The sequence below is a fragment of the Lepidochelys kempii genome, chromosome 14 (genome assembly GCF_965140285.1).
Source record: "Lepidochelys kempii isolate rLepKem1 chromosome 14, rLepKem1.hap1, whole genome shotgun sequence".
Lineage (NCBI taxonomy): Eukaryota > Metazoa > Chordata > Testudines > Cheloniidae > Lepidochelys > Lepidochelys kempii.
This window is the reverse complement of record NC_136393.1, coordinates 23484302-23501438: the sequence shown is the minus strand read 5'-3', so window position 1 is coordinate 23501438 and position 17137 is coordinate 23484302.

The window sequence follows — 17137 nt, the reverse complement described above, 5'->3', positions numbered from 1 at the left end:
CCTCTCCGCTGATGCCCTCCTTTTGAGTTTTATGGATTGGAACCGTCTCATTGTACTGTAGCGCAAGAGCGATGCTGCTATTTAATTAAATTTCAGCTCTCAGCATGAGCGCCCATAAGGCTGCATTAATGGAGTTAGAGCTCATGCTCACACTTCTAAAGAAACCGTTGTAATGTCTTTAGCGAGAGAGGAAAACATCTTGCACACAGCACACCGGGGTGGAGGTTTTTACTCCGTAAAGATGTTTAAATTGTTCCTTTAATATTCAGTAAAATTAAGTCATGTTGGGAATTATTGGCTCTACACTACTGATCTGAACTCAGCCGCACGTATCCAGGATCACATCTGCAGCTGAAGGAAACTGATTTCTCGTCTAAGCTGATACAAGCCACGTCAGCTGAGCATTTGGTCCGTAGAGAGGAGCTGGAGACAATAGACCCCGATTCTCAGCTGGTGTAAATTCCTGTGTATCCACTGACATCAACAGAGCGACATCAATTTATACTAATTGCACCGGGCTATAGTGCTGCAGCTACAGCAAGGGACATGAGCATCATTTGATTAATGGTCTAGTTCTCTTAACAGGTCCCCAGTACGGACATGCTACGCAAGAGCGCATGAGTATGCCAGTGTGCGTGTGGGGGGCGGAGGGGAACTGATGTAAGTGCATCTTCCATGTGTATCTTTTGTGAACAGCACACTCGGTAGTACACACAGCAGTACAAGATGCAACATGATGTAGCCAAGGAACAAGTGTGTGATGACATGAAGGCGATGGGCCATGCTGTCAGCAGTGTCGAAGGGCCAGATTTCCAAAGGTAGCGAGGCACCTGGAGACTCAGAGAGGGGCCCAGTGGGATGGTCAGATGTGCCCAGACACTAGCCCCTATCGATTTCAGCTGGGTGAGGCACCTGGGCACATCTGACCATCCCACTGGGTGCCTACCTTTCAAAATCCAGCCCTAAGCGCCTGACTCACTTGTGGAAATGGGGCTTTTAAAAATCGCATCCTGTATTCTGAATCCACAGAACCACGCGGCGGGGACGCAGTGCGGGCTGCTATGCACACAGCATGCCACATACCAAACCGCAAAAGGAAGGTAAAGTTAAGGCACCTAACTGTACATACCCTCGTCTCCACTGAGACACACACCTTACCATCCCCTCAGATACCGTACACTGCATGCCATGTACCGCATTCTCAACACTGCCCCCATCTCACCCATCCGCACACACCCCTGTACCAGGTGACTTCCCCCAACCGCTAGCCATTGTGGATGTTTGGAGCAGTAGTGGATTGTGCTGGGAGAGGGTCAATGGTGGAGCCAGGTTTTGCCACTGGGAGGGTGATAGGTCACTGGTGGCAGGCAGCAGTGGCTCCTGTCCCCTGGGGCTGGGCCGGCTCCCTGCTTCAGGCATTTCAACCTGGCATGGGGGGGGTCGCAGCACCATTCACATTTGGCCGAGCTGCCCCTCCATCATGACAGAGGGGCAGCTGAGTCAAACCTGAGTGGTACTGCGACCTGGCACATGGGGTCACAGTGCCACACGATCCTGTGTGCCAGGTCACAAGGCCTGGAGCAGGGCGCCGGGCCCAGCCACCACTGGCAGGTAACAGCGGGGTGGGCTCGCTTTCCAGCCCCATGGGAAAACTCATGTTATGCACCTCCTAGGGTCAGCTGCATAATCTGCTAGAACAGACACCACACAGAGACCTAATGGCTGGGTGCAAGGGAAGCACTGGCCCCCGCAGCTCCCTTATTAGCTCAGCCACTGGATAGGGTAGCTTAAGGCCATGATGGAAGGATGGTGCCCTTAGGGGCCAGAGTGTTTGCACCTGCCCACCCCCATCAATTACACACACGTCCAATCAATTATGCACCTGTACATCCAGCCCCATCAGTTAGTTTTATGTGCACCCAGCCCCCTTCCCCATCCATCAGGTTTCTGTGCACCTAGCCCCAATCAATCAGGTTTGCATGTAACTGGCATCAATCAGACTTGTGACAGATTTCCTGCAATTTCCTGCAGTATCCTGGACAAGCCTTATTGAATTAAGTGTAAGGATCTTGGGAGTTCACTGTATTAAAAATGCAGATATTTCTGTATTGTTGTTGGGAGGCTGGCAAACCCAGAGAGGGGGGGAGCCAGGAACGTAGGCCAAGGCTCAGGCGGAAAGCAGCGAGGTGTGCAGTAGGCCAAACCTTGGTTGCTGATGAGAGGGCCCCTGAGCCGGGACTTGGAGTAGAGGGTGGGCCCAGGTCCCCTGCCAGTCACTGGCGAAGTAGCCCCGGCAGGGCAGTAAGCAGGCAGACTGCCAGAGCCCATTTGTCAAGAGGGACTTTGATACCCTGGAAGGGGGGCAGAGCTATGGTGACCTGGCCAGAGACTGAGTCATGAAGAGGAGGCTGTGGTTCCTGGAGTGAGATCAGCAGGGCAAGAGGGTGACGGGAGAGATGCAGGGAGGGCACAGTGCCTGGCCAGAGCTAATGCCCAGGATGGCCAGCAGGAGGCACCACCAGTGGGGTGTGAACCCCATGACATGTACGTACAGCCAGCTGAGTATGCGTGCGTGTTTGCTCTGTGCATGCAAAGGGGTGTGTGTGTGTGTGTGTGTGTGTGTGTGTGTGTGCACTGGGTGAGTTTGCACTATCTGAATGTGTGCGTGCACGCTGTGTGAGCGCATCTGGGTGAGCATTGGTGTGTGCGCACTGAGTGCACACCTGTGAGTGAGTGGGTGTGGGTGTGAGCACGTATGTACTGTGAGCCAGTACAGGTGAGCACGTGTGCACACACCCTGCGTGACCATGTACAGATGAGCGAGTTGTACAGGTGCGCACAGGCACAGCATGAGCGTGTAGTGCTGAGCCTAGGTACAGGCACGTTGTGTGGGCACGTACATGTGAGCCTGCACATATGAAGGCATGTGTGTGAGCACGCAGGGGTGAGCACTGGTAAGTGCATAGCGAGGATCACCTGTGGATTTGCATGCACATGAATCAGTGTTCACTGAAGAAGCAGGGGTGTGCACAGGAATACAAATTTGGCTGCTTTTGGAGGGGCACTTTCTGTGGCCCCCTGCAGCCGGAGGCGCTGCCTTTCCCCTCCCCTCAACCGCAGCCGGAGGAGCTGCCTCTCCCCTTTCCCCACTCCCCCCGGCTGGAGTAGCTGCCTCTCCCCACTGCAGCCCCAGCGGAGCTGGCTCTCCCTTAGCAGCTGGAGGAGCTGGATCTCCCCCCACAGCTCCAGGGTCAGAAAAGCTGTCATCTTCTCTTCCCCCCACCCCACCCACCCCGGTCCTGCCCCAGGGCCAGAGGAGCTGGCTCCCTGACCCCCTTCCCCAGAGCCAGTGGAGATCGCTCTCCCCTGACACCCGGAGGAGATGGCTCTCCCTCTGTGGCCCCGGGGCCGGAGGAGACCAAGCCCCTGCTTGCCCCCCTTGCGCACATCCCTGTGAAGAAGCCAGTTTCACCAGAATATTCCCAACCAGCTGTAGTCACATGTCCTAAAACACCAAGGAGGGGCAGAAAAACATTTGCTGAAGTGCTGGTAAAGCGATCAATTGGTGCACAGGGCCCAGAATGCAGAGCTGGGCAGGCAGAGCAAAGGAGAGACTGGGGTACACATCGAACTCTCATTTAAAATATGACTGTCTGCAATTTCTCAAGTCAGAGCAGATTCTGTTAGTGAACTGGGAATTTAGCCTATCCTCAGCTGATGTAAACCGGAGTTTGATTCCAATGGCACTACATCCATTTACACTAGCCCTAGTTTTCTCTAGGTAAACCTAATCTCTTTGCCTTCTACTCACTCACTCTGAGATGGACCCGCTGATATGAATGACTGTAGCTCCATTGAAGTTAATGCAGCTCTCTGATTGTGGGGCTGGTGCTATGCCAGCCCCAAGTAGATTAGAGCAACCTTGAGGCTGCTCTACCTTGTGCCAGCTGGTAACAGCCCCCAATGGTCTGTCTGCCAGCTAGAAATTGCCAGTGCATAGTAATACTCCAGCAGCCCCCAACACAATCCGCACATGCCCCTTTAGGTGGGGGACCGTGGCGGGAAGTGGTGTGGAAGCTGCCTACGCTGGCTTTATTCCCTGCCAAGGGAATGCAGTGCCAGAGCAGTGCCGAGAGACCAGAACGCATTAGAGAACCTGGCCCCATACTCAGCACCTGAACTCTGTTCACCGTAGAGATGGGCTTGAGCCAAACTTCCAGATCCAAACGCCCTCAGACTTGGGAAGAATCAGGGTCAGGAGCTGGATGGGAGAGTTGCACCTCGGGCCCATCTCTACTTTACTCCCCGTATCATTGTCCATTTAGGATGGGCACCGTGGGCTCAGGGCTGCTGAGATATTGGGGCATCTGGCAGAGACATGTGAAAGAGAACAGATAAACTGAACGCAGCTACTCCTGTCATTTAGGCTGTAATGAGGATTAGCATTCCAGCTCCCCCAAAGTCTTTAATTTAAAAATAAACACTGCAGCAATTAGTTTAGCAGCATGGTCCCCAGAAGTCAGCTCACAACTGCGGAGCGCAAGAAACATCAAAGCTTGTGCCAGTGACTGGTTTTGAAGAGCTGCCATAATTGCATGACTGCAGTGCGATCAGGGGGAGCTGCTGACGCAGGTTCATTGAGGACCAGCGGAGCAATAAAAATGTCTGCTCTCTGGAGGCTGTGATGAGTCATCCTGGCCTGCCTTGTTGGATCGGTAGATGCAGGGGCTCTGCACTCTTGGCACTGCTCATGGAGAGGGAAATACACAGTGGCAGCTGCTGAACGGGGCTGAATTCTGAGTCTGCAGTCAGGCTGTGGGGAACGGGAGGGAAATCTTTCCCATTGCTACAGCACCATGCGCCCTAGGGACCCCAATGAGCTTTGCAAGCCCTTATGCAGGGCCTGCTTCGCTCACCACTGAAAGGGGCAGGAGACTGAAATCTAGCCCAAGGATGCTTCCTTGACAACTAATGTAGCCTTCCTCAAGGATTTAGAAGGGATCTAAGCCCTCAAACCGTCCCTTGGAGCAAGTTATCCTATAACAGCCTCCTATGGCGTTTCCTGCACTGTCCTTTAAAGCTGGCTACTGGACTAGATGGAGCATAGGTCTGCTCCAGGCTGGCGGTTCCTACATTCTCACTTGCATTCTCATTTTCTGCTTTCCTTAGCTCTTCAGAAACCAAGGAAATTCCCCACCAGTGACTCCGTCAGTGACCCACTAAGGTGGCATAGTCCTTTGCACTTCCTATGTAGTTGTTGTCTGGTTTCTCTTTATACATTTTTGACAGGCATTCTCTGGATCTGTGCTCCGGCTGTGCCCGTGAACCTGACTGATGAGCCTCCATCAGCCTTGTCACAGTTCAGGGCACCTGCCCCGCATCCCGCCGTGTAGCCCGGCAAGGGCACCCACTCTAGGGTCCCAGCAGCTCAGCCGTCAAGTCTTCTGGGTGGAGACCTGCATCTCTCTCCTGACTGGTGTTTTTCCTGCCTACGCTGTGTTATTCCCCAGCAAGGCAGATGGCCTTACCTGGCCAGCGTCTGCACTTTGCTTTCTCTCCAAGACTCTGAACAGCATAATTACCCACAGTTATGTTACCACCCAGCTCCTCCCCACAGAGCTGTGACTAAGCATTTTAATGCCCGGGGTGAGCAATCATATTTGTGCCCCCTAGAGATGACGTGGGGGTGGGAAAAGTCACATACCCCTCCAGATTTCTGCATCCCATTTAGCACAGAGGTTTTCAAACTGTGGGGCACACCTCCCTAGGGAAATGCACCCCACAGTTTGAAAACCATTGCTTCCTGCCAGGAGTCTAAAGAGGATCTTAGGGATAATGGTAGCATGATAAATGGGAATGAGGATATGGAGGTAGACATCACCATATCTGAGGTAGAAGCGAAACTCAAACAGCTTAATGGGACTAAATCGGGGGGCCCAGATAATCTTCATCCAAGAATATTAAAAGAATTGGCACAAGAAATTGCAAGCCCATTAGCAAGAATTTTTAATGAATCTGTAAACTCAGGGGTTGTACCGTATGATTGGAGAATTGCTAACATAGTTCCTATTTTTAAGAAAGGGAAAAAAAGTGATCCAAGTAATTATAGGCCTGTTAGTTTGACATCTGTAGTATGCAAGGTCTTGGAAAAAATTTTGAAGGAGAAGGTAGTTAAGGACATTGAAGTCAATGGTAAATGGGACAAAATACAACATGGTTTTACAAAAGGTAGATCGTGCCAAACCAACCTGATCTCCTTCTTTGAGAGAGTAACAGATTTTTTAGATAAAGGAAACGCAGTGGATCTAATTTACTTAGATTTTAGTAAGGCGTTTGATACTGTGCCACATGGGGAATTATTAGTTAAATTGGATAAGATGGGCATCAATAGGAAAATTGAAAGGTGGATAGGGAATTGGTTAAAGGGGAGACTACAACGGGTCCTACTGAAAGGTGAACTGTCAAGTTGGAGGGAGGTTACCAGTGGAGTTCCTCAAGGATCAGTTTTGGGACCAATCTTATTTAATCTTTTTATTACTGACCTGGGCACAAAAAGTGGGAGTGTGCTAATAAAGTTTGCAGATGATACAAAGCTGGGAGGTATTGCTAATTTAGAGAAGGACAGGGATACCCTACAGGAGGATCTGGATGACCTTGTAAACTGGAGTAATAGGAATAGGATGAAATTTAATAGTGAAAAGTGTAAGGTCATGCATTTAGGGATTAATAACAAGAATTTTAGTTATAAGCTAGGGACGCATCAACTAGAAGTAACGGAGGAGGAAAAGGACCTTGGAGTATTGGTTGATCATAGGATGACTATGAGCTGCCAATGTGATATGGCTGTGAAAAAAGCTAATGTCGTCTTGGGATGCATCAGGAGAGGTATTTCCAGTAGGGATAAGGAGGTTTTAGTACCGTTATATAAGGCACTGGTGAGACCTCACCTGGAATACTGTGTGCAGTTCTGGTCTCCCATGTTTAAGAAGGATGAATTCAAACTGGAACAGGTACAGAGAAGGGCTACTAGGATGATCCGAGGAATGGAAAACTTGTCTTATGAAAGGAGACTCAGGGAGCTTGGCTTGTTTAGCCTAACTAAAAGAAGGTTGAGGGGAGATATGATTGCTCTCTATAAATATATCAGAGGGATAAATACCAGAGAGGGAGAGGAATTATTTAAACTCAGTACCAATGTGGACACAAGAACAAATGGATATAAACTGGCCACTAGGAAATTTAGATTAGAAATTAGACGAAGGTTTCTAACCATCAGAGGAGTGAAGTTTTGGAATAGCCTTCCGAGGGAAGTAGTGGGGGCAAAAGATCTATCTTGCTTTAAGATTAAACTCAATAAGTTTATGGAGGAGATGGTATGATGGGATAACATGGTTTTGGTAATTAAATATTCATGGTAAATAGGCCTAATGGCCTGTGATGGGTTTTTAGATGGGGTAAGATCCAAGTTACCCGGGAAAGAATTTTCTGTAGTATCTGGCTGATGAATCTTGCCCATATGCTCAGGGTTTAGCTGATCGCCATATTTGGGATCGGGAAGGAATTTTCCTCCAGGGCAGATTGGAAGGCCCTGGAGGTTTTTCGCCTTCCTCTGTAGCATGGGGCACGGGTCACTTGCTGGAGGATTCTCTGCTCCTTGAGGTCTTCAAACTACAATTTGAGGACTTCAATAGCACAGATATAGGTGTGAGGTCTTTTTTAGGAGTGGTGGGTGAAATTCTGTGGCCTGCATTGTGCAGGAGGTCAGACTAGATGATCATAATGGTCCCTTCTGACCTAAATATCTATGAATCTATGAGTCGGCAGATCAGAAGCTGGTGGGAGCTGCCTGGCCTGCATGGGTCCCTGATTCTCCGCACCAGGGGAGCTGAATGGCTCCCAAACACACCTCCCTTCACCCAGGGAGTGACTGCAGACTTCTTCCCTACAGCCCCCCTCTGTTGCCAGCTTCCTGGCTTATATAGGCTTCACCTGTTCCTGCTGTGCTGAGCCTGTTCAATGGGAATCCCTGCTCCCTGTCTCCTTCTCCAGGTGTAGCCTGGGCAGTTAATTGGCCCACTTAGCCATCTTCACCCGTCCAAGCCTTGTGTGGGGTGAATGCCCCATCACCGTCCACACGCAGGGCATGTACATCCACATGCTCACCCATACGAGCATAGGGAACACCCCCCCGTTCACCTGTAAGCGCACGCACACGCACACTCACACACTGAGCACACACACACTGAGCACACATGCTCACACACACACACACTGAGCACTCACACACTGAGCACACATGCTCACACACACACTGAGCACACACACACTGAGCACACATGCTCACACACACACACACTGAGCACACACACACTGAGCACACATGCTCACACACACGCACTAAGCACACACACACTGAGCACACATGCTCACACACACACACTGAGCACTCACACACTGAGCACACATGCTCACACACACACTGAGCACACACACACTGAGCACACATGCTCACACACACACACACTGAGCACACACACACTGAGCACACATGCTCACACACACGCACTAAGCACACACACACTGAGCACACATGCTCACACACACACACACTGAGCACACACACTGAGCACACATGCTCACACACTCACACTGAGCACACACACACTGAGCACACATGCTCACACACACGCACTAAGCACACACACACTGAGCACACATGCTCACACACTCACACTGAGCACACACACACTGAGCACACATGCTCACACACACGCACTAAGCACACACACACTGAGCACACATGCTCACACACACACACACTGAGCACACACACTGAGCACACATGCTCACACACTCACACTGAGCACACACACACTGAGCACACATGCTCACACACACACTGAGCACACACACACTGAGCACACATGCTCACACACACACACTGAGCACACACACACTGAGCACACATGCTCACACACACACACAGCACACACACACTGAGCACACATGCTCACACTCACACACTGAGCACACACACACTGAGCACACATGCTCACACACACACACACTGAGCACACACACTGAGCACACATGCTCACACACTCACACTGAGCACACACACACTGAGCACACATGCTCACACACTCACACTGAGCACACTCATGCTTATGCACACACAGTGCACACATACCCATGCTCACATATGCCTGCATACACATACAAGCTCACACACACTATATAAGCATGGCATTGCAGTCCTGGGGGAGGATGGGTTGGGGGTGGGGGAGACAGGTTGCTTTACCCTCCATAGCTGCACCCAGCATCAGCCTCTGTCTGCTAGAAGAGAATCACTAGTCTCCCAACCCATCCAAAGCCATCCGGCTGCGTGATCACCAATACAGGCGGATCAGCCTGCTCATATGAAGGATGGTCAGGATCGGGGTGCTCAGCAGTGTGCCCGCCAGGCTGCCTGACAGTGATTGGACAATGGCGCCAGCTCTCAAAAACCAGCTGGGGTGGCTGGAGAGGAGTCATGGGACTTGTTTAGTTTGACCCAAAGTCCCAGAATTCCAGTCAGTTCCAGTAGGCATCCCACCATGTACTGTGAGAAAGCCCCAGAATGCATAGGGCCTCATGGTGGAACTGTGCACCATGGGATAGCTGCGCAGAATGCTGCTCGGCAATGATTGCCAAGGGAAGTAAATTTGGGGGGGGGGGAGGGATAGCTCAGTGGTTTGAGCATTGGCCTGCTAAACCCAGGGTTGTGAGTTCAATCCTTGAAGGGGCCGTTTAGGGATCTGGAGCAAAAATTGGGGATTGGCAGGGGGTTGGACTAGATGACCTCCTGAGGTCCCTTCCAACCCTAACCTTCTATGAATCTATGAATAAGTAGCTTTAACCGGCAGAAACAATGCGGAGTGGATGCACTGCTTTCGGACTTTCTCCCTCATTACTTACAGCAGAAAAACGTGGTCTGAAAACACTTTCGTATGCAGCCAGTCTGCTGCTTCTCTCCCCAGCTGCCGGCCACTAGCAGCACTGCAGGACGCTGCTGCCTGTATTCTCCTTCCCGTGCTTTCAAACCTTTTGCTATTTTCCCTGGAGGCTGAGGATGGCATTACTGCCCCATTTATGTGGCTTTGGGGCTAGGAACCCGCCGCACACACAGAAGCTCACAAAACTGAGTGTGCTGTTTTCAGCTGAATATCCTGATGGCTTTTTTGATGCAATACAGGGATGTATGGCTCGCAGGGTCCCATTCAGATCTGTTTATTATTAGTCATTCTGTTCAGAGTAGCAGATAATTGCTTTATAAAACCCAGAACCAGCCCATGGCCCTCACTCTGCAAATAATCACAGTGTAACTCAGACACACATGACACACGAGACAACAGTTCAGTGTCTTATCCCAATTCCCTGAGCTGAAATTCAGGGTATTCACAGCTCAAACCCCCCATTTTATAAAGGGACCGAACCAAACTCCGGATCCGAACTGCCCAGAACTTTGTGGTGCTTGAACACTGGATCCGGAGTTTGTGGCTTGCGCCCATGCCTGGTTTGAAGAAAGTTTCACCTTAATCAGAGAGGAGGCCAGTGCAAGGGGTTTGCTGGGGGAAGTGTAGCCAAAGGAGGGCTTTGAACAGGAGTGGTTGTGCGCTAAGTCACATGGTGAGTGGGACACTGTTATTGACAAAAACGTGTAGCCAGTTGTTGTTTGACTCCACTCGCGGCTGGTTCTCAGAAGTGTTCAAGAGCCCATATAACCAAATGTAGCCAAATTTATTGTTTAAAGAGAAAGCAGGACAATATGAAAAGGAGACACACATTCCCCCCTTCTGGGAAGCAATGCTTAGCACACAGCATGGTCACCTGGCACAGAAGATGTGCTTCAAAGACACGCATTTCATCCAGCCATATTTACAGGATGATTTTACAAGATACAAAACTCTTTACCCATCACTAAAGTCCAACCCCCCAGTTCGTTACAGTTCTGTAACTGGTTGTTTTGTTCTGTACCTTTTTTACCGTAGGTTTCTCTATGTTCAGGCCATTCCCAGCCTGTGCGAGGCCTCACCAGTTATGTATCTTGGCTTTGACAGGCTTCTGTTTTCTACTGCCAAAATGTTGTGGGATACTTGGCGTGGGTGAACGGACTAGCGGGGAGAGCCTAATACATGCAGGTGACAATCCCAACACTTTATCTATCTATAATGCATTTTATGATGTTAATTCCATGCACATAGCACTCATTCATGTGGCGTATACAACCCCAACATGTATGTATTGGCCAACATGGTTCACTGCAATAACATACATGTTAATGTACAGCCAGCACATTCAGGGCCTGATCCTGAAGGGTGCTGAGCACCAATAACATACATTTCCTGGGAGTTCCTGGGAGCTCCTCAGGATCAGGTCCTGAGGACTCTGGATCAACCTCTGGAGGAGTGAATAATGCATCCAACTTGTGAGTGGGAGCCATGATCACACCAGGGTAAATGACAAGTGAAAATAGGTTTGCTGGCCTTCACTTATGGTAATTCCTATCAAGCCTCATCCCTACCACACATTTCAGCACCTGAATCCCTCCTACCCTTCAGATCCCCTCCTGGGCCCCTTACACTCTGCTTCTGACCCCCCCTTGCCTCCCAAACTACTGCAGCGGGACCTCACCTGCATCAGGAACTCAGGGTTTGGCCCATTAGTAAGTCCCCTCTGTCCTTCAGTTTACCCACCTGTAAAATTACTGAGCCTCACCCCAAAGTCCATGCTCAGCATTTCCTCCAGCAAATCCCCCATTGCTGTCAATGAGATTTTTGCCCAAGTAAGGAGTGAGTAAATACTGTTGAGGAGTGGGCCCATGATCATGTAGGAGTGAATGCTGAGAGTCACAGGGGGACTAGCTCCTGTAAGAGAGTCGCAGCATGGCTGGGACTTCTCAGCTGCCTCCCAACTGGGCTTAAGGGAAGGCACCTGGGCCACAGGAAAAGGGAGGCAGGAAAAGGGCGGGTGAGAGCTGCCTGAGGAAGAAGAGAGAGACTCAGAGAGAAACAGCAGCAGTAGCAGCAGCAGAGCTGGGCTGGACCAGGGAGCTGTTGGGAAGAGCACACGGTGAAGATAGTTGTTGGCGAGGAATGGCCAGAGCGGCTGAGATACAGGAGAGCTGGTGCAGAGGCCCTGAGGAGCCAGGAGAACCAGCCTGGGGTGGGGAAGCAGAGCCCAGAACAAGAGGGTTGATACTGGAGGGTGGATCCCAGGAGCAGGGGTCAGAGTCACGGGCAGGGGTCCTGTGGAATGGAACACTGTGGGGAAAGGCCTTGTGGCGGAGGAGGACTGTGAGAAGCTGAGCCCAGGGCCCGTGGGGTGGTCATGGTGGGATGTTCCCCGAGCAGGGGAGGACTCACAGGTGAGGAGGCCTATGGAGTGGAACACTGTGGGGGCCCCTCTCATGGGAGACCTGACTTGGGGCTCCCAGAGAAGTGCTGTGATAGAGAAGCGAATCTGGGATCGCTTGGGCAGACGGCCTGGACGGCAGAGCCCTTGAACAAAGGCAAAAAGAGGCGGGGAGCAGGCAGGAGATGGCCTGTGGGGAGAATGAGTGGAGATGAGGTCCCTGGAGCGGGATGGGAACTGCTGTGATCTGTGGCATTTTAGGGTGTGGGGAAGAACATTTTTATCACGAGGGCTCTGCATATTATTTCACATGCTCATGAATAAATTATCCCCAAAGATGGAGCTTTGAATGGACCCTGGGAGAGACTGTGTTCCCTTTTCTAGGGAAACTGAGGCAGGCATACTGGTTGTGCCACGGCCTGCTGCAGCTGGGGTGCTTGAGGTGGGGGCTACCCTGTTACAATGAGGTCCCTATTGCTGGCCTCCTGGAGCCACTCCATAAGTGGCATTCTTAATAATACAAATACCCAGGCTCCTGAGTAGCTGCTTCCTCACTGCCGGAGCTCGGGCCTCTGACCTCTGCTAGGCCCACACCTTGTGTGGCCTCCTGACATATGATCTTTGTCAAGCCTGAGTTACCAATAAGGTAGCGCTGCAGAAAGAGCATCGCTGGCAACTCACTTCACCCTGGAGCTCAGATTCACTCTTCATAGAGTCATATCAACAGTAAATGCTACTGCTGAACATCGCCAGGAGCACACTGGGCCCAGCAACCTTTTCATCTTGGGCTAATGCACACTGTCAAATGCACCGATTGATGCCTTCATTTCACTAACAATGCTCTTCTTCTCCTGAGCAGGCCGATTCCACTTGCAGAGATAGACCCTTCCCTCCCCCCACTCTCCCTTCCTTGCAATCGCTACACCAGGAACTGCAAGAAAACAGCTTGATGATGTGTTTTAAACCAAGGACCTATCGATGTTTATTCTGGGGACGTGGTACAAGCGAAGGGCCAGGTTGTGATCTCGCTTGCACCAATGTAAATCTCCAAGGGTGTCACACCAGTGCAAATCCCACAGAAGTGTGATCTGAGTCGGGGCCTCGGCAGGTGAAAAGAGAAAATATGGACTATACATGCGCACGGATAGCAACATACAGACATTGATTTAACTACATTAAACCCAAAGACAGGGGCCAGATTCCAAGATCAGACTCCCAGGACATGTAACAGTCCTAACAGACAACCCTACACTAACAATCCCTTGTGGGTGGATGTATGCATGAAGGCAGAAGTGTTGTGGGCAAAGCATTGTTAGAAGCAGCTGGGGAAGTCCCATGTTCTCCCCTCCCCTTGCACTATGTGAATCCTGTTGATCTTAAAACCTCACAGCTCCAACAATCTCAGGTCAGTCACCCTGCACCCAAGGACCTGCTCCCTCCATCATTGTCCTGGTTCCCCAACCACCTTGGAACACTCTGTCCCCCTTTGCACACTAGCAGCATTAGTGCCCTTCACCAGCCCAAGCTCCCTGGGCTCTCTACCTATGAGACGCCAGGTCCAAAGAGACAAGGGATGGATGTGGTGGGGAGACACACATAGGAAAGACATGGGATGGAGGTAGTGAGGAGACACAAATAGAAGAGACAAGAGATCGACTGGAATTTGTTGTCCACTACAGCTGCTGGGAACATTTTAGATTAAATGAAATTTTGCCGACGCCACCATGTTTCGTGGAGACACAGCAGTTGCAATGACCGTTTTGTTAGGAAGAGGGCATGCTCTTCTTGTACTCCATAGCCTGGTTGTTGGTGCAGTGGCCTGGGATGTTCCAAAGTCCCTGCTTTGTCTGAATCATGCTGATCTGGGATGGAAAAACTCTGCTATGGAGCAGGGATTTAAACCTGGGTCTCCTACATCCCAGTCCGGTGTCCCGGCCACCTGCCCCAAATTGAAAAGCTCAGGTTTTGATATAAAAAAAGCCCACCCCAGACATTTTGACACAATCCCATTTGGGTGAACATGTTCAAAAGGCTTTGGTTTGTTCCCAAACCAAAAACAAGAACAAAAACAAGTTTGGAAACCTCGAACGGTGCCACAAAACCAGGCTTGTCCCACGGCCAGCTCTAGTGGCCACGCATCCCCGTTTAGGACCAAACTTGCTATGCCATGTGCTGTGCTGGCCCAAGCTGGCTGTTGAGAGCGAAGTAGCTCTGTGCACCGGGGCGGGGGAGAAGAGGAGCAATACTGAAAAGGCCCTGGGAGGCTTTTCTTGACTGTCGCTGGGCCCCAGCCCCCATTGTCCGGCCAGCAGCTTGGGGGCATTCAGAGAGGAAAATGACATCGGATAATTTGTAATTAGGCCAATCCTGTGTCCCAAGCTTTTGAATGAAATCAGGACAATGCTGGGGCTCGAGGAGGATCTTTACTTTGGTCTGCTTGGACTTGCGTCTATTGCTCCTCTTTTCTAGTCAGGGTCATTATCACAGCTGTGGTGCCTGTGAATGTGGCATCCCCAGTCAAAACTCCAGAGATTTCGGGGGACAGTCCTGAGGTGACCTGAAGCCCCCCAAAGTCTGAGATGAGGCCGGCAGGGAGAGCAAGAACTGGATTGCTCTTCAGTGCCACCCTGTGCCTGACTCAGGAAGCGCCATTGACTGGACAGAGGAACCCTTGCCCTCAGCCGCCAATGTGATGCCAGGACCTGTGTTTAACTAGGGGTGGGGAACAGCAGAAGAAGGGAAGTGGGGTGATCCTGCCCTATTAAGAGGAAGAGCAGAGACTAGGAAAGAAAGAAATGCAGAAACAAAGGGAAGGAATGAGGAGACTGGCAAATACCAAGGGGTGCAGAAAAGTGACGCAGAACGGAGTAGATGAAAAAGGAGCCCCGGGACTGAGAAGTGAATGAATGATTTGGGGTTGTGTCTGAGTTTCTCTTGGTTACCACCTGCATGGGCTGGGAGCTGAAAGCATCTCCAATAAGTGTCCCATTCTACAGCTTTGTAATGATGCTGGTGTGTAGCAGGGGCAGCAGGCAAACCCTGGAAAGGCAAGGCAAGAGCTTATCAGGGACTATTTGAAACCAGATGCCTTTGAATTAGAAGAAGACATGATCCAGCTCATTACTTCAGCAAACAGTTCGATCCCCTGAGGGTTGGCTGATTTTTATAACTAGATCAAGTGATTATTTGGCGTTTGTTTATAAAAACTCATTCCGGTGCTGAGCCTTTCTGCAATTTTAAACACTTTGAAATGTGCCCATCCCTAGTGTCTGCAGGACCTTAACTCACCTGTTACTGACTATCTCAGGGCACAGGGGAGCTCCCGAACTCGAGACTAGTCCGTGGTTAGCTGCATGACTAAGCCTCAGTCATCATGTCTGCACTGTAGGAGTAGCCACACAGTGCTCATTAAACTCCTAAAGTCCTCTCCCAGCTTGCATGGGTTCTGTGTAAAAACTAGGGCCTCAATCCTGCAAACACTTATGCATGCAAATATTTTTAAGCATCTGAGCAATCAGGCAGTATGCAGTGGTGCTCCTCACGCGTTAGTATCTACAGGCTCAGGGCTTAGGATGGATCCTCTGAGGCTGGTCTGTACCTTGGTTGGCCCAAAGCCCTGGACAGGAATCTGGAGGCAGTAACCCAGGTACATAGATACTGCCCGCGTGTCTCACTGTCCACACACCCATGCGCCCTACCCCCACCCCGATTTTAATAACTGTTTCCGAGTGGTGTAAATGAGGCCACAGGGCTTGTTTTATCACCGGTTCATGTGCTGTTGTTGCAAGGCAGGCATGGATCACACACACAATGCAGCCCCTCCCCAGCCCACCAGCCCGGGGCTCACACAGTGAGCTGTTTGCTAGTATTCCACCTTAAAAACCAAAAAGGAAGAACACATGAGGTGTTTTCCTTTCACTGTGGTGGTTTGCCGTCTCCGATTGATTCTCTGACATTATCCAAAGACTAGGCTCGCCGCCTTTCTAAAAGCTTCTCTCCAAAATAAATATTCATTTATTTCCCCCTGTTACTGCCAGGACTTGAGTTTAAAGCACTCCCATTACGAGAGCTAAACCAGTACTGATTTCAGCTCAGGCTGATTTCAGTTGATTGGATCCCACACGCCTCCTTACTCCTGGCAGACTGGTCTGAATTCCAGGGCCTCAGCACAATGGTTACCAATGCCTAGAACAGGGAGTGAAGAGCCAGGCTTGCCTACACAGGAACATTATTCGAGTATAAGCTAAGGTGTGCACCCTGCTCAATGGTATCAGAGGCCTTTATTCACTTTAGCTGATGTCACTTGGGAAGGAGTGTAAGCTAAACTGAAAAAAAACCAATCTTATACCAGAATAAGGTGTCCACACAGAGGCTATACTGGTACAGCTAGATTGGTTTAACTTCAGAGTAACTAGTAAAATGTTCCTGTGTAGACAAGCCCACAGGCTGTTGCTCTGAAGAGATCATCGTCTGAGGCCAGTGAAGTCTGAATGGAAAGTGCGAATGATAAACAACTCGTTAATCCTTGGCAATGTTTCACAGCTGATGGGAAGCCAAGTCCCTGTGTTCTCTTTCCTGTCACATGTCTGCCTTGCCTGGAGCGCCCCCTGCCCCCTTTGGCCTAGATTGGTCTGCCCCTACCTTGGCAATTACGGTCCCTGCTCCCACCTCCCTCACTTGTCTCTTTCACTCACCACGTCCCATATTAACACTTTCCCTGGTGTCTCCTATCCAGCTCCAGCCT